Source organism: Mus caroli, unplaced genomic scaffold, assembly GCF_978045245.1.
Source record: "Mus caroli unplaced genomic scaffold, Mus_caroli_1 scaffold_1, whole genome shotgun sequence".
Taxonomy (NCBI): domain Eukaryota; kingdom Metazoa; phylum Chordata; class Mammalia; order Rodentia; family Muridae; genus Mus; species Mus caroli.
The window spans coordinates 118,122,473-118,140,145 of NW_028227256.1; positions in this window are offsets into that span (position 1 = coordinate 118,122,473).

Here is a 17,673-nt window from a genome sequence, read left to right on the forward strand (position 1 = left end):
AGGGCATTTGTTTATTAGGAAAGAGGTGCTCCACACGATCTCTCTGCATCCTGCTTCTTTTTTCTGGGTCAGTTAAGGCTTCTTTTCTTCTGGAACTCTGCCTGACATTTCTGTACAGCAGATCTCCTATGATCCAGGACACACCTGGGGGTCCCCACATCACTAGATCCACTATCAACCTGTACACACCATGGGGTTCTCACACCACTGAATCCCCTGTTGACCAGGACACACAGTGTGAAGCAGTTGGATACAAACTGCCCCCCAAAACAGCCCAGTGCATGAAAAAACACATCTATGATGTTTAAATAGAACTTTAAAAATCTTAAAAACAAAAAGTTCAGTTCAGCAAGAATAGAAAAAGCAGGCCTATAAGTATGTGATAGAACTATAGAGTATAGCATCCTGTTCTAAATACTAGGCTTCATAGTTCTTGGAAAGCTGTGATGAATTATGGTGAGTTTTAAAAATGTTTCCAACAGTGCCTTGCTTTGGAAGGCATAGGGCAGATCAAGTATGGAAAACAGGCTGGGAAGTGATGGCTCAGTTGGCAAAGGGCTAATCTTGGAAGCAGGAGGACCAGAGTTCCATCCCCAGGACCCACTTTCAAAAGTCAGGCTTGGTGGCACATGCTTGTCATCTTAGCCCTTAGAGGTGCATGGAGCCTTTTAGTAACATGAAACCTGGTACTCAGAGAGGATGCTTTCCTCATGGGTTGCCCAGCCCTGTGTCTGAGAGTACATGGTGTTTTCAGCAATAGCGGTTTCATGTCCACCTCTAGAGGGACGCCAAGGGCAATAGAAGTAACCTATAATGTTTGGGAGTCTCTTGGACAATATTGACCAGCAATTCAAAAGAGGGCTTCTCATGCCTGGTGTTGAGGGTTTTGTTGATGGTCTTTGGCTCTCAGAGGAAGCATTATCAATCAATATGGGAAAATTTCAAATTAAACTATATTTGTATGTTTATTTATATATTTATACACATAGGCTTCATAATTTTTTTCCTAGACTTATAACACGATTTCTAGGGATGAGACTCAGGTCTTCTTGCTTACGTAGCAAACACTATATTCTTGGACCCCCTCTCTATATAAGGAGGATTTATTAGAATAGATTACAGGTTGACTGAACCATCCATCTCCCTACTCCTATATTTTAAAATCTTTTAAGTTCTTTTTAAACACTGGTTGATACTTGGGTCATTCCAGACAACATGTTGTGCCTGTTCCCAGGGGGTAATTTCAGTGCCATTGGGTTCCTTATAATCAACTCTGAAGAATTTCCTGCTCTGTGACGGGCAGGGAGAGACCCGTGGCCATAGGTTCTGCTGGAGTTCTAGTTTTTCAGTCAATTTAGACGTAGATTGTTTTTTTTCTTTTTTTCTTTTCTTCACTTCAGAGGAGTTTAGATTTAAGAACAACAAAAATAGAAGCAAGAAGCCAGGACGGTTCAGTAACATTCGGTTTCAGGGTTGGCTGAGCACAATCAGGAATTTGATTAGTGGCACCAAGGAAGGAGATGAAAAGAAAAATAAAGGCCGCCTCATGAAGGCATGCCTGTTTGATTTGCTTTGAGGAAAGCCAGGCAGGAGGCACCTGGGGAGAACTGCTCAACCAGGGGTGGAGAGGCATGCATTTGAAACAAGCTCTCCTGATGTTCACCACCATTTACACCAGGCAGGCTTCTGGGAGCTTTCCTGTCCCATCTTTCCGTCTATTCCTCGAAGTACTGGGATCATAGAGTTACACTCTAATACATGCAGCCATGTCTGTTGTTACCTGGGTGTTGGGGATCTGAACTCAGGTCGTCTTACCCATATGGCAGGTATGCACTGTGTTATCTTCATAGTCCTTGAGAAGTTTCCTATGATCTCCTCCCTCTTGCAGTGTCATCATTATGTTGCATGTAGTTTTAAAAAAAATCATGCTACCACCTTAGCCCGGGAGCATGGGTTGGGATTGATCGAGATCTATCCTGGAGCCGAGGTGGGTGGGACAAAAGGGAGCCGGAAGGGGCCAGGGCATGGCAGCTCCCAGGCAAAGGCAATAGAGCATGTTTTAAAAAACTACACGCAACATCATTAAGTTCGTTCACTTGGGTACACCTTAATTTGGTCCTACTCCACTGTATGCACTCTGAGGACATGGTGTCCATGCTTTTTCCTTCCCTGTTTAACATGGTATTTGTTGATGTGCACATAAAGCCATTGGGAAAATGTCCTGATGCCTCTATTTCAGATATAGCCAGAGGATTCTGACTGAGGTTTCATAGTTGTATTGTCACAAAGGAGCACTTTAACCATTGGGAAATACAAATGCCAGTATGCATCTGTAGTTTCCTTGGTTGCTTCATAGCTGACTCCCAGAATTCCGAGTCAGGATGAACCTAAGTACAAAACAGGTGAATTTGCCTGACCCTCTCCTCCCTCCAGCTTATGCTTGCTTAGTGCTGCCTTTAATAGGTCCTTGATTAATGTCTAAAGGGAGGAGGGGATAAAATGTAGAAAGAATACTATGTGAAGTGGTGCATGCCTGTGATTCTGTCCCAGTATTCCAGAGGCTGAGCAGGGTTACAAACATAACCAACACACCATCCAACCAACCAACCAACCAAATAACAACTGTGCCTTAGGTAAGTATGTGCCCTGGAAACCCACAGACCTGTATCTGGATCCCAGTTCTGACTACCAGCTCTAAGACCACAAACAGGATACTTTCTGTGTGACACTGTTTCTAAGGAGATAAGAATAAATGTGTATTCACACCAGGGAACCAATGACAGGCCAAAATATGGATACCACAAAAGTCTAACTTGGTGAACAGGGTGTGTGTGTATGAGAGAGGTTACTTACAGGAGCAGAAATGACTCAAAGACAACAAGCACCATCAAACCCCGCCCAGCATGGGTGACAGCTCTGAAAAGCTGGCAATAGGGAGTTTAACAGCAGCTTAACAGGTTGAAAAGTATGTTTTCTGCGCAGCTCAGTTGTTCTGAGTGTCTTCCAGGCAACTCAGATGGTCTCTGTCTCTTCTAGGTAGCTAAGCTAGTCTGAGAGTGTATCTAAGCAGTCCTTAATTCTGAGATATACTTAGAGATGGAGGTACCTAGTGAATCTTCTCAGTTTCAGGGACTTCCTGAAACTGGTGAGTTACTTACTTCCTTAGCTTAAGGAGCTTCCCTGTAGGATGGAATGTTTAAACTCCCATTAGAACACCACACTTCTTAATGAACTTTCCTACAAGAGGGAATGTTTAATCTTGGAAAAAATTGTCACACAACTTTGTTCAACCCTCTTATGCTTAGCTTTGTCAGTCTAAAAGAGTGGGGGCTATTCAGATTATTATTATTATTGTTGTTGTTGTTGTAAGAAGAAAGTGAAAAAAAAATGAGGTATCAGGTCCTTGACATATGATCAATTAAATGGTCATCTTTGTTATAAACATCTGTAAAGACAGCAGAATAAACCTCAAAATCTATGTGCGGATTCCCTGGTCCTAGTGTATTAGTCAGGGTTCTCTAAAGAAACAGAACTTATAGGCTGAACCCCCCTCTCTCTATAAAGAGACTTTATTAGAATAGATTACAGGTTGTGGTTTGGTTAGTCCAACAATGGCTCTCTATCAACAGAAGGTTCAAGAATCCAGATGTTCTTCAGTCCGAGAGGCTGGAAGTCTTTGTTGCTCTTCAGTATACACTAGAGTCCTGAAGAACTAGGCTCTAATGCCAGTAAGGAATGGACTTGCAAGGGGGAGCAAACAATCAAAGAGAGAGAGAGAGCAAGCTTCTTTCTTCCACATAGAATGCCAGCAGAATGTATGGTCCAGATTAAAAGTTGATCTTTCTACTTCAAAAAACCAGGATTAAAGGTGGATCTTCCTACATCGGTTTATAACTGTGTCTTCCCACTTCAAATGATTTAATTAAGAAAAAAAATCCCTCACATCTGTGTCCATGTGGACATGTGGTTCTTAGCTAATTCCAGATGTGGTCAAATTCACAATGAAGAATAACCATCACTCCATAGCGATTATATTTGGAAATAAGATCTTCAAAGAAGCACAGCATTTCTAGTATCTTCTGTGGATATGACTCCAGGAACCTCGTGGGCACCAAAATCTTTGGATGTTTAAATCCCCTTTATAAATGGTGTAGAGTGTGCATGTAACCTGTACATACACTCCCATATGCATAGCTCTAGAGATAACAAATAATCTCTATGTTACTTATAATACCAAGTATGATGCAAGTGTCATGCAGATTTTTGTTAAACTGTTTGTCAGGGAATAATTACAAGAGAAAACATCTGCATGAGTTGTAATCTTTTTCTGAAAAAAATGTCTTCTATGTATTTGTGTGGGGGAAGGGAAGGGAGTGAAGAAGGGGAGGCACAGAACAGCACAAGTTGGAGGCCAGAGGACAAGAGACTGGGAAGGCTTTATGGAGTTATCCTGGGGTAAGAAGGAAAACAGTTTCATTATGTTATCCTAAAAGAAGTTAGGAGGTTACTGTTTTTGAAACAGTAAACTTTGATTTCATCTTTTAGAAGAGCAAATCCCTTCCCATAACATAACAGTTAGGAGCCAACTTTTGCCTAACAAAACACAGCCAGTTTAATGGCTTAAAATAGCAGTGATTATTTGTCCAGGGAGCTGATGTCTGTTTAGCTTGGATAGCATGTCTCTTCTTGACCCATTTATCAGCCAGGTGGACCGTATTAACAGATGGAGGAATGGCTTGTAGAAAGATAGACCCACATGCCTGGCATTCCCTGGAGCCCTCCTCCTGGAAGCCTCCTCAGGCTTCTTAGGCTTTCCCCTGGTATGACAGCTGGCTTCCAAGAGTGGGAGCTCAAGAGACAGCAAAGCAATGGGAGCTGCTGGTAATGGAGGCTAGACTTGGAAGTGAGTGCTGCAAGTGGAGTGCTGTAAGTGAAGCTGCAGGGCAAAGGTCTCAGCTCTGGAAGTCCAAAAGAAGGAGGCAGGCCCACGAGTTTCAATTCACCAATTAGAGGCAAGCGATGTGAAAATAAGGAAAGATTTGTTTAGTGTCTCCTGGGGGGAGGACTAGTCACCTCATGCTTCCCTAACAAGAGCACTGGGTTTAAGTAGAGACAACGCTGCAGTGGGTTAAACAGCCTTCTCAAGGTAGCATCTGCTTGGTCATTAGCTCAGGTCTGGCTCTGCCAGGGGGAATGAAGAAACTGGGATTGCCATGATCACTTGAGGGGAGCAATCTGGTTCCCATGAGACCTTACTTTCTAGTCCAGGGTGCAACCTTACCTTGATAGATCATTGCATTCATTTTGTGAATGGTCTTGACTGTAAGGCTCTTTATAGTTTGGAGGCAGCTTTAGTCCCTTATCACCTTAGTGAGGTCCTTATAGGTCATTTCTGTTGTTCTTGGAATCCAAGGTGACTTCAGGACAGAATGGCTCAAGAGGAAACACGAAAGAGGCAAAGGTGGAACTAGAGAGGGCAGTGTAGCTAGTACCTGGCTTCCAAGGTAAGACCCAGAACTCTGTCTTCTGATGCCAGGCATGCCAGTTAATGTGGGGAGTGTGCTTGCTTTTTTTTCTCTTTCTGTGTGCCAGATTTTGTTTGTGAACATAGTGCACATGGGCCATGGTGTGTGTGGAAGTCAGAGGACAACCTCGGTGTCAGTCCTTGCCTTCTCCCTTGTTTGAGACTGAGTCTCTCTTGTACTTTTTGCTGTATTCACCCAGCTATATACCATTAGCTTCTGAGATTCTCCCATCTTTGTCTTCCATTTCCCTGTAGGAGTACCGAGATTACAGGTGCTTCCACTACTGTGTCTGGCTTTTACGATGGTTCTAGGGAATCAAATTCAGGTCCCCAGGCTTGCACAGCAAGTGCTTGTACCTACCCATGGGGCCATCTCTTTAGCATAGGTCTTTTCCACTTAGAACAGCAGATAGTATAAACTGCCTATATTTAGAGATATTTTGGAATTAAAAGTAACATACTAGGCTGGGGAGGTAGTTTAGTTCATAGAACGTTGCTTTGCAAGCACAAAGACCTGAGTTCAACCCTCAGCACATTCATGCAAATAAGCTGGGAATGGTGGCACATGCTTGTAATTTTAGCTCTGGGGACAGACCAAGCAGATCCTAGGGGCTCACTGCAAACCATCCTAGGCTAGTTGGCAAGTTCTAAGCCAATGAGAGACCCTGTCTCAAAAAGAAGGTGGACGGTTCCTGTGGAATGGCTCTTGAGGATATCCTGTGTCAGATACATACAAACACACTCACCTATACATATTATGGTGATTGACAACTTGACAGGATCTAGAATCATCAAAGAGATGAACTTCCAGGTACTCCTGTGAGGGATATTGTCCATTAGGTTAGCCTCTGGGCATGCTTGTAAGGGACTCTTGATTAGGCTACTAGAAGTGGGAAGAGTCCCTGTAATTCTGGGCAGTTCCAGTCCATGGTCTGAATAATAAGGAGAAAGTGAGCTGAACACTAATATTTAGCTACATCTGCTTCCTGATTATGCAGTGTGACCAGATACCTCCTGCTCCTCCTGCCCTGCCATCCGTCCTCATGACAAACTGTACCCCAAATGGTGATCCCAAATAAACCTTTCTTTATGCTGCTTTTGTTGGGTATTTTCTAACAGTAAAGAGAGTCTGGTTTTGTTAGGGAATGGTAGGCCAGGCCTAGTAAATTGCATTTGAAGAATTGCTTGATGAGGTGATGGTAAGGTAGGAGAGGAGGCTCCCCCTGTTACTTGGACCTGACAGAAGGGAATATAGTACAGAAACAGAGCAGACTCAGGAACTCTCTAGGAGAAAATGCTTCCCCCCTTATGTTAGTGGACCCAATGTTGTATGCACACACACACACACACACACACACACACACACACACACACACACACACGAAGGCTGCCACATTTTTCTAACCTAATTAATCTTTCCTCATTGTGTGAAGCACAGAAAGTGTCTGACATCACAAACCTCAGAGTAATGTTCAGTGTTCATAGGGTTTAATCATTAGTCAGAAATGTGCAAAGACACAATGTCTCATTAATAATCACGAAATCATTGAGTCCCACAGACAGTGGTCCCCCTCTTTACTTACACAATGACCAATAATCACTAAAAGGAGGGTCATTCATGATATGTGACCTACATCTCTGATGATAGAAAACAGCTCAAACAACTGAACGATCTTATTCAGAGGACTGGAGAGATGGCTCAGTGGGTAAAGTGCTTGCATCAGAATCATGAGGACCCTTCAGATTCTCAGAACGCACATACAGCCTCGTGGAGTAGTATGTACCTCTACTAAGTATTCCCAGGGATCCTGGGGAGAAGAGACTCCTCAGCAGCTCGTAGGCCTGGTATACACAGTGGTGGTAAATAGCAAGCAGATGGGACCAACACCGGAACTTGTCCTTTGACCTCTATATGCTCATTGTGGCACCTGGGCCTGCATTTATGGGAACATGCACACATTAAGGTAAAGCTTATCTGCAGAAAGGCTTTAGGCAGGAACCATGCATGCATGATCTTCACAGTGTTCATACAAGGCAAACAGATGCTCCTCAGAGATAAGAGTCAGGTTATAACAGCCGAGGGTGAGGAGAGGTGGGAGAAAGTGACCCCATTTGCTTTCAGAGGTAAGCTGACCCATTTAAAAGATCCCGTCTAGGCTTTTATTTGAAAGTCCACGTGTGATTTCGTGAGAAGGAGGGAGATATTTTGATTTGGATTGCGGTCAGGATGGAAAGTGCTGCCTGTGTTCTCAGGACCTGGGTTTTTATTTTGATGCTGTTTGTGAGAGTTTGATATGAGATACTTTAATTCCAGCAGCACTGCTTCAGTAACACAGAATACAAGGACTGAACTGTATCCATCAGCATTTTGTCCCCACTTCCAATGTTCAGCCTGGACAGTGTAAAATGTTAGCCTCTTAAAAGGTTGATGAACTATACTTATAGCAACAATACAGTACCGGTTTTCCTGGTATTTATTTCCCACCCTAACGACTTCTTCTGTTGTTGTTTTGGGTATTGAAACTTTACTACCTGTAATAGGTGATGATCAAATGGACTGGCTAAGCAAAGTGGTTTTCAGGTTGTGCAGTGTTGTTATGAGTGTTACATGCAGTTGGGCTTGTCTGGATCTGACTTGGTAGTACTGACTATTGCGTAGTCAGAATTTCAGAGTCCTTATTTTCTTTTCTCCTCCCCCTTCTTCTTTCCCCTCCCTTCTCTCCCTCCTCTCCTCCTCTCCCCTTTTCTTCCCTTCTTTCCAACACCCCTTCCTCCTCCTCCTCCTTGTCCTGCTCCTCCTCCTCCTTTTCTTCCCTCTCTTTTCTCTATCTTTTCCTGCTCCTCATCTTCTTCCTGATCCTTTTCTTGTTCCTCAGCCTCCTCCTGCTTCTTGTCCTCCTCCTCCTTTTCTGTTTTCTTACCTCCACTCTGTACTTCCTTCCCTCCTTTTATTTCCATGTTAGGGATTGGACCCAGGGCTCTCTGCATACTGTACCATCACTCTAGCCCCTGAGCTACATCTTCCATTGCTGTCTTTCATGCTTTTCTCATCCGTGCTCAGGCTGATTTTTTGATAAAAGTATTAAGTATCCAGTTGTCATCTTTGGATCCCATCCTTTCCTTTCCTGCATAGCAGCCAGTTGCTTTCCCTTCTCATTCCTTAGCTGCCCTTCTGCAGTGTCATCCACGGATTGTTGAACCATATAGCTGGCAATTGTTGTCATTTTGCTTTGGAAAAAGCATTAGATCTTATTTGAATTGCTCACTGAGGTTTTGGGAAGGAGGATCATCTTCAAATTGCTTCTCAGAATTAGGTAGCCTTGTCTTTCCTATTAACTTGTCAAAGCAAATCAGTAAAATTGTGTTTCTTTCTTTCTAAAAATGGTTCGGAGTACTTCTAAGATCTATCATCTATCTATCTATCTATCTATCTATCTATCTATCTATCTATCTATCTATCTATCTATTATCTATCTATCTATCTATTATCTATCTACCACCTATACTTTATCTATCTATCTATCTATCTATCTATCTATCTATCTATCTATCTATCTCCCAATCGATGCCTCCTCTTAGTCTTCACCTCCTCTTTTCTTTTGAGAGGGTAGAGGTCCCCCTCTGGTTATTCCTCCACCCTGGAGCATCAAGTCTCTGCAGGGTTATATATATCCTCTCCCACAGAGGCCAGACAAGGCAGCTCTGTTAGAGAATGGATCCCATAGTCAGGCAACTATAAGGACAACCCCTGCTCTAGTTGTAGGGAGACCTTCATGAAGACTGAGCTGCACATCTGCTACATAGATACATTTATTTTTTTCAAAACATCAGAAATCAAAGAATGTGAGGAAAAATTACTAGTGGAGAAATAAAAAGAAGGCAGAGCAGGAGTGCAAAACATATTTATTATCTGTGACTTTGTACTAGAGTCCTCCATGTGATCTACAAAGGAAAGGAATGGGGAGAGAGGAGAGAGGGGAGAGGGGAGAGGGGAGAGGGGAGAGGGGAGAGGGGAGAGGGGAGAGGGGAGAGGGGAGAGGGGAGAGGGGAGAGGGGAGAGGGGAGAGGGGAGAGGGGAGAGGGGAGAGGGGAGAGGGGAGAGAGGAGAGAGGAGAGGAGAGGAGAGGAGAGGAGAGAGAGAGAGAGAGAGAGAGAGAGCATGAGAGAGAAACTGTTTTGATTGTGTATAAAGAACAATATTCTTTAGGGGAATTTTTCTAATGAGTACATTATGTTAAGTAAAGCTATCTTTGACTTGATCTAGATATCAGGGCTGCCATTGGATGTTGCTACTGTGCATCTCTAAATAGACTGATAATTTCACCCATAGTTCATGGCAGTAAAATTCTTCCAATTGGAGGAGAAAGGAAAAGAGTTGAAATGCTGGTGTTAGCGCAGACATTTCTTCTGGTTGAGCTAGTGAGGTTAGACTATCCATATGAAAGGAAGAATTAAAAATATTTTCCTCTGAAGTTTGTTATTATTGTTATCATGATGATGATGATGTGTGTATGATACATATGTGTGAATGTGCATGAAGATATACATGCCCTGTGGTTGTGCTCCATGAGGAGGCCAGAGTTTCATGTTGAAAGTCATCACTAGCTGCTCCAAACCAATTGCGCGAGGGACCTGAGACTGCATTAGTTAGGGAAGCAGAAAACCGGCCGGAGTAGGGCCACAGGCCTCTTCCGGCGGGACCAGCATCGGGGTAGCTAGAGCGCAGGGTCAGCTGACACCCGCCAGCTACCCATGACCCCCGCCACAGGATTTTGAGACTGCTGGTGAGTGGAACACAGCTTCTGCCCCAGTCCAATCACGCGGGACCTGAGACTGCTTTGGTTGGGGAGGCAGAAATCCGGCCTGAGTAGGGCCACAAGCCTCTCTGGTCAGAAAAGCGCCGGGTTAGCTAGGGCGCAGGATCGGCTGACACTCGCCAGCTACCCACAACACCCGCCACAGGATCTTAAGACTTCTGGTGAGTGGAACACAGCTTCTGCTCCAATCCAATTGCGCGCGGGACCTGAGACTGCATTAGTTAGGGAAGCAGAAAACCGGTCTGAGTAGGAACACAGGCCTCTTCCGGCCGGACCAGCACCGGAGTAGCTAGAGCGCAGGGTCCGCTGACACCTGTCAGCTACCCACGACCCCCGCCACAGGATTTTGAGACTGCTGGTGAGTGGAACACAGCTTCTGCTCCAATCTTTAAACAGTGACAACGACAAAAACTAACCCCAGAGATTACCAGATGGCGAAAGGTAAACGTAATAATCTTACTAACAGAAACCAAGACCACTCACCATCATCAGAACCCAGCACTCCCACTTTGCCCAGTGCAGGGCACCCCAACACACCGGAAAAGCTAGACACGAATCTAAAAGCATATCTCCTGATGATGGTAGAGGACTTCAAGAAGGACTTTAATAACACACTTAAAGAAATACAAGAGAACACTGCTAAACAGGTAGAAGACATTAAAGAGGAAGCACAAAAATCCCTTAAAGAATTGCAGGAGAACACTGCTAAAGAGTTACAAATCCTTAAAGAAAAACAGGATAACATAATCAAACAGGTAGAAGTCCTTACAGAAAAACAGGAAAACACATCCAAACAGATGATGGAAATGAACAAAACCATGCTAGACCTAAAAAGGGAAGTAGACACAATAAAGAAAACCCAAAATGAGGCAACACTAGAGATAGAAACCCTAGGAAAGAAATCTGGAACCATAGATACAAGCATCAGCAACAGAATACAAGAGATGGAAGAGAGAATCTCAGGTGCAGAAGATTCCATAGAGAACATCGGCACAACAATCAAGGAAAATGTAAAATGCAAAAAGATCCTAACTCAAAACATCCAAGAAATACAGGACACAATGAGAAGCCCAAACCTACGGATAATAGGAGTGGATGAGAATGAAGATTTTCAACTCAAAGGACCAGCAAACATCTTCAACAAAATTATAGAAGAAAACTTCCCAAATCTAAAGAAAGAGATGCCCATGAACATACAAGAAGCCTACAGAGCCGGGCGTGGTGGCGCACGCCTTTAATCCCAGCACTCGGGAGGCAGAGGCAGGCGGATTTCTGAGTTCGAGGCCAGCCTGGTCTACAAAGTGAGTTCCAGGACAGCCAGGGCTACACAGAGAAACCCTGTCTCGAAAAACCAAAAAAAAAAAAAAAAAAAAAAAAGAAGCCTACAGAACTCCAAATAGACTGGACCAGAAAAGAAATACCTCCTGACACATAATAATCAGAACAACAAATGCTCTAAATAAAGATAGAATACTAAAAGCAGTAAGAGAAAAAGGCCAAGTAACGTATAAAGGCAAGCCTATCAGAATTACACCAGATTTCTCACCAGAGACTATGAAAGCCAGAAGATCCTGGACAGATGTTATACAGACACTAAAAGAACACAAACTCCAGCCCAGGCTACTATACCCAGCCAAACTCTCAATTAACATAGATGGAGAAACCAAAGTATTCCACGACAAAACCAAATTCACACATTATCTCTCCACGAATCCAGCCCTTCAAAGGATAATAACAGAAAAAAACCAATACAAGGACAGGAACCACGCCCTAGAAACAACAAGAAGGTAATCCCTCAACAAACCTAAAAGAAGACAGCCACAAGAACAGAATGCCAACTTTAACAACAAAAATAACAGGAAACAACAATTACTTTTCCTTAATATCTCTTAATATCAATGGACTCAACTCCCCGATAAAAAGACATAGACTAACAAACTGGCTACACAAACAAGACCCAACATTTTGCTGCTTACAGGAAACTCATCTCAGAGAAAAAGATAGACACTACCTCAGAATGAAAGGCTGGAAAACAATTTTCCAAGCAAATGGTATGAAGAAACAAGCTGGAGTAGCCATTCTAATATCTGATAAGATTGACTTCCAACCCAAAGTCATTAAAAAAGACAGGGAGGGACACTTCATACTCATCAAAGGTAAAATCCTCCAAGAGGAACTATCAATCCTGAATATCTATGCTCCAAATACAAAGGCAGCCACATTCATTAAAGAAACTTTAGTAAATCTCAAAGCACACATTGCACCTCATACAATAGTAGTGGGAGACTTCAACACACCACTTTCACCAATGGACAGATCATGGAAACAGAAACTAAACAGGGACACAGTGAAATTAACAGAAATTATGAATCAAATGGATCTGGCAGATATCTACAGAACATTCTATCCTAAAACAAAAGGATATACCTTCTTTTCAGCACCTCATGGTACCTTCTCCAAAATTGACCACATAATTGGTCACAAAAAAGGCCTCAATAGATACAAAAATACTGAAATTGTCCCATGCATCCTATCAGATCACCATGGACTAAGGCTGATCTTCAATAACAAAATAAATAATAGAAAGCCAACCTTCACGTGGAAACTGAACAACACTCTTCTCAATGATACCTTGGTCAAGGAAGGAATAAAGAAAGAAATTAAGGACTTTTTAGAGTTCAATGAAAATGAAGCCACAACACACCCAAACTTATGGGACGCAATGAAAGCATTTCTAAGAGGAAAACTCATAGCTCTGAGTGCCTCCAAAAGGAAACTAGAGAGAGCACACATTAGCAGCTTGACAACATACCTAAAAACACTAGAACAAAAGGAAGCAAATTCACCCAAGAGGAGTAGATGGCAGGAAATAATCAAACTCAGGGGCGAAATCAACCAAGTGGAAACAAGAAGAACTATTCAAAGAATCAACCAAATGAGGAGCTGGTTCTTTGAGAAAATCAACAAGATAGATAAACCCTTAGCCAGACTCACTAGAGGGCACAGGGAAAGCATCCTAATTAACAAAATCAGAAATGAAAAAGGAGACATAACAACAGATCCTGAAGACATCCAAAACACCATCAGATCCTTCTACCAAAGGCTATACTCAACAAAACTGGAGAACCTGGATGAAATGGAGAAGTTCCTAGACAGATACCAGGTACCAAAGTTGAATCAAGATCAGGTTAATGATCTAAACAGCCCTATATCCCCCAAAGAAATAGAAGCAGTCATTAATAGTCTCCCAACTAAAAAAAAGCCCAGGACCAGATGGGTTTAGTGCAGAGTTCTATCAGACCTTCAAAGAAGATCTAATCCCAGTTCTTCACAAACTATTCCACAAAATAGAAACAGAAGGTACTCTACCCAACTCATTCTATGAAGCCACAATTACTCTGATACCTAAACCACAAAAAGACCCAACAAAGATAGAAAACTTCAGACCAATATCCCTTATGAATATTGATGCAAAAATCCTCAATAAAGTTCTTGCTAACCGAATCCAAGAACACATCAAAACAATCATCCATCCTGACCAAGTAGGTTTCATCCCAGGGATGCAGGGATGGTTCAATATACGGAAATCCATCAACGTAATCCAGTATATAAACAAACTCAAAGACAAAAACCACATGGTCATCTCGGTAGATGCGGAAAAAGCATTTGACAAGATCCAACACCCATTCATGATAAAAGTCTTGGAAAGATCAGGAATTCAAGGCCCATACCTAAACATGATAAAAGCAATCTACAGCAAACCAGTAGCCAACATCAAAGTAAATGGTGAGAAGCTTGAAGCAATCCCTCTAAAATCAGGGACTAGACAAGGCTGTCCACTTTCTCCATACCTATTCAACATTGTACTTGAAGTCCTAGCCAGAGCAATTCCACATCAAAAGGAGATCAAAGGGATACAAATTGGAAAAGATGAAGTCAAAATATCACTTTTTGCAGATGATATGATAGTATATATAAGTGACCCTAAAAATTCCACCAGAGAACTCCTAAGCCTGATAAACAGCTTCGGTGAAGTAGCTGGATATAAAATTAACTCAAACAAATCAATGGCCTTTCTCTACACAAAGAATAAACAGGCTGAGAAAGAAATTAGGGAAACAACACCCTTCTCAATAGTCACAAATAATATAAAATATCTTGGCGTGACTCTAACTAAGGAAGTGAAAGATCTGTATAATAAAAACTTCAAGTCTCTGAAGAAAGAAATTATAGAAGATCTCAGAAGATGGAAAGATCTCCCATGCTCATGGATTGGCAGGATCAACATTGTAAAAATGGCTATCTTGCCAAAAGCAATCTACAGATTCAATGCAATCCCCATCAAAATTCCAACTCAATTCTTCAACGAATTAGAAAGTGCAATCTGCAAATTCATCTGGAATAACAAAAAACCTAGGATAGCAAAAACTCTTCTCAAGGATAAAAGAACCTCTGGTGGAATCACCATGGCGGACCTAAAGCTTTACTACAGAGCAATTGTGATAAAAACTGCATGGTATTGGTATAGTGACAGACAAATAGACCAATGGAATAGAATTGAAGACCCAGAAATGAACCCACACACCTACGGTCACTTGATCTTCGACAAGGGAGCTAAAAACATCCAGTGGAAGAAAGACAGCATTTTCAAGAAATGGTGCTGGCACAACTGGTTGTAGAAGAATGCGAATCGATCCATTCCTATCTCCTTGTACTAAGGTCAAGTCTAAGTGGATCAAGGAACTACACATAAAACCAGAGACACTGAAACTTATAGAGGAGAAAGTGGGGAAAAGCCTTGAAGATATGGGCACAGGGGAAAAATTCCTGAATAGAACAGTAATGGCTTGTGCTGTAAGATCGAGAATTGACAAGTGGGACCTCATGAAACTGCAAAGCTTCTGCAAGGCTAAAGACACCATCAATAAGACAAAAAAACCACCAACAGATTAGGAAAGGATCTTCACCTATCCTAAATCAGATAAGGGACTAATATCCAATATATATAAAGAACTCAAGAAGGTGGACTCCAGAAAGTCAAATAACCCCATTAAAAAATGGGGCTCAGAACTGAACAAAGAATTCTCACCTGAGGAATACCGAATGGCAGAGAAGCACCTGAAAAAATGTTCAACATCCTTAATCATCAGGGAAATGCAAATCAAAACAACCCTGAGATTCCACCTCACACCAGTCAGAATGGCTAAGATAAAAAATTCAGGTGACAGCAGATGCTGGCGAGGATGTGGAGAAAGAGGAACACTCCTCCATTGTTGGTGGGATTGCAAGCTTGTACAACCACTTTGGAAATCAGTTTGGCAGTTCCTCAGAAAATTGGACATAGTACTACCGGAGGATCCAGCAATACCTCTCCTGGGCATATATCCAGAAGATGTCCCAACCGGTAAAAAGGACACATGCTCCACTATGTTCATAGCAGCCCTATTTATAATAGCCAGAAGCTGGAAAGAACCCAGATGTCCCTCAACAGAGGAATGGATACAGAAATTATGGTACATTTACACAATGGAGTACTACTCAGCTATTAAAAAGAATGAATTTATGAAATTCCTAGCCAAATGGATGGACCTGGAGGGCATCATCTTGAGTGAAGTAACACAATCACAAAAGAACTCACACAATATGTACTCACTGATAAGTGGATATTAGCCCAAAACTTAGGATACCCAAGATATAAGATATAATTTGCTAAACGCATGAAACTCAAGAAGAATGAAGACCAAAGTGTGGACACTGTGCACCTTCTTAGAATTGGGAGCAAAACACCCAGGGAAGGAGTTACAGAGACAAAGTTCGTAGCTGTGATGAAAGGATGGACCATTTAGAGACTGCTGTATCCAGGGATCCGTCCCATAATCAGCTTCTAAACGCTGACACCATTGCATACACTAGCAAGATTTTGCTGAAAGGACCCAAATATAGCTGTCTCTTGTGAGACGTTGCCGGGGCCTAGCAAACACAGGAGTGGATGTTCACAGTCAGCTATTGGATGTATCACAGGGCTCCCAATGGAGAAGCTAGAGAAAGTACCCAAGGAGCTAAAGGGATCTGCAACCCTATTGTTGGAACAACATGATGTACTAACCAGAACCCCGGAGCTCTTGTTTCTAGCTGCATATGTATCGAAAGATGGCCTAGTCGGCCATCACTGGAAAGAGAGGCCAATTGGACTTGCAAACTTTATATGCCCCAATATAGGGAAATGCCAGGGCCAAAAGAATGGGAATGGGTGGGTAGGGAAGTGGGGGGCGCTATGGGGGACTTTTGGGATAGCATTGGAAATGTAACTGAGGAAAATATGTAATAAAAATATTAAAAATTAAAAAAAAAGAAAGTCATCACTAGTACAGGGGAACGCCAGGGTCACGAAGTGTGAGTGGGTTGGTAGGGGAGCAGGGCGGGGGGAGGGTATAGGGAACTTTTAGGATAGCATCTGAAATGTAAATAAAGAAAATATCTAATAAAATAAAAAAAGAAAGTCATCACTTTCTACCTCATTTTTCTGAGAAGAAATCTCTCTCTCAAGCCAGAGCTAACAAATCTGGCTAGGCTGACTGGCCACTGATCCTCAGGGATTCTCCTGCCTTCACTTCCCTGGCTCTGGAATTTAGGCATGTACCATTATGCCTGGCTTTTTACATAGGTGTTTCAGATTCGAACTCAAGCTTTCATAGCGAGCATTCTATCAGATGCCCATCCCTACAGTCCCTCCCTGAAGCATTTGAAAAGCAGCAGAAGAGTGATGTTCCATGTATATTTCATATTACTCACACAGACTGACACAGTGTGTGGACTTTCCATCCTTAGTTAAGCATGGAGTCAAAGACTAGTTATTAGCTATGGGGTGGGTTGATGTAACCTGTGCAGACCAAGTTGCTGGAAGGGTGCCTTCCTGCTTCAGTCCTGCCAGGGGAAAAGTAAAGGGGCAGAAGGCTGTGTGTGGTTCACTTTTTCTGACTGCTTCTTTTTCAGGAATATGAGACTCAAAGAAGCTGGGCTGATGGATGATAACTGTCAAGGTGAGCCACTGCCAAAAGGCAGGATAGAGGATTCGAGGCAGGTTGGTTGATTTGTGCAGATTCCAAGATACTGCTAAATGGAGCTCTCTGACAAGGCCATTGATCCATTTGCCTGCTTACTCAAGCAGCACCTGTCCTACTAGAACTAGCTCACCGTGACCACAGTGCTGGGTACCAGGCAAGAGATGGAACGGATGGCTGCTTTTCTTCATCTTTTCTTTCTCATCTGACACAGGTTGGCTGCTGTTCCCTTTGTCCTTCATGGATCCTTTGGAGTTCATGGTTTGTTTGC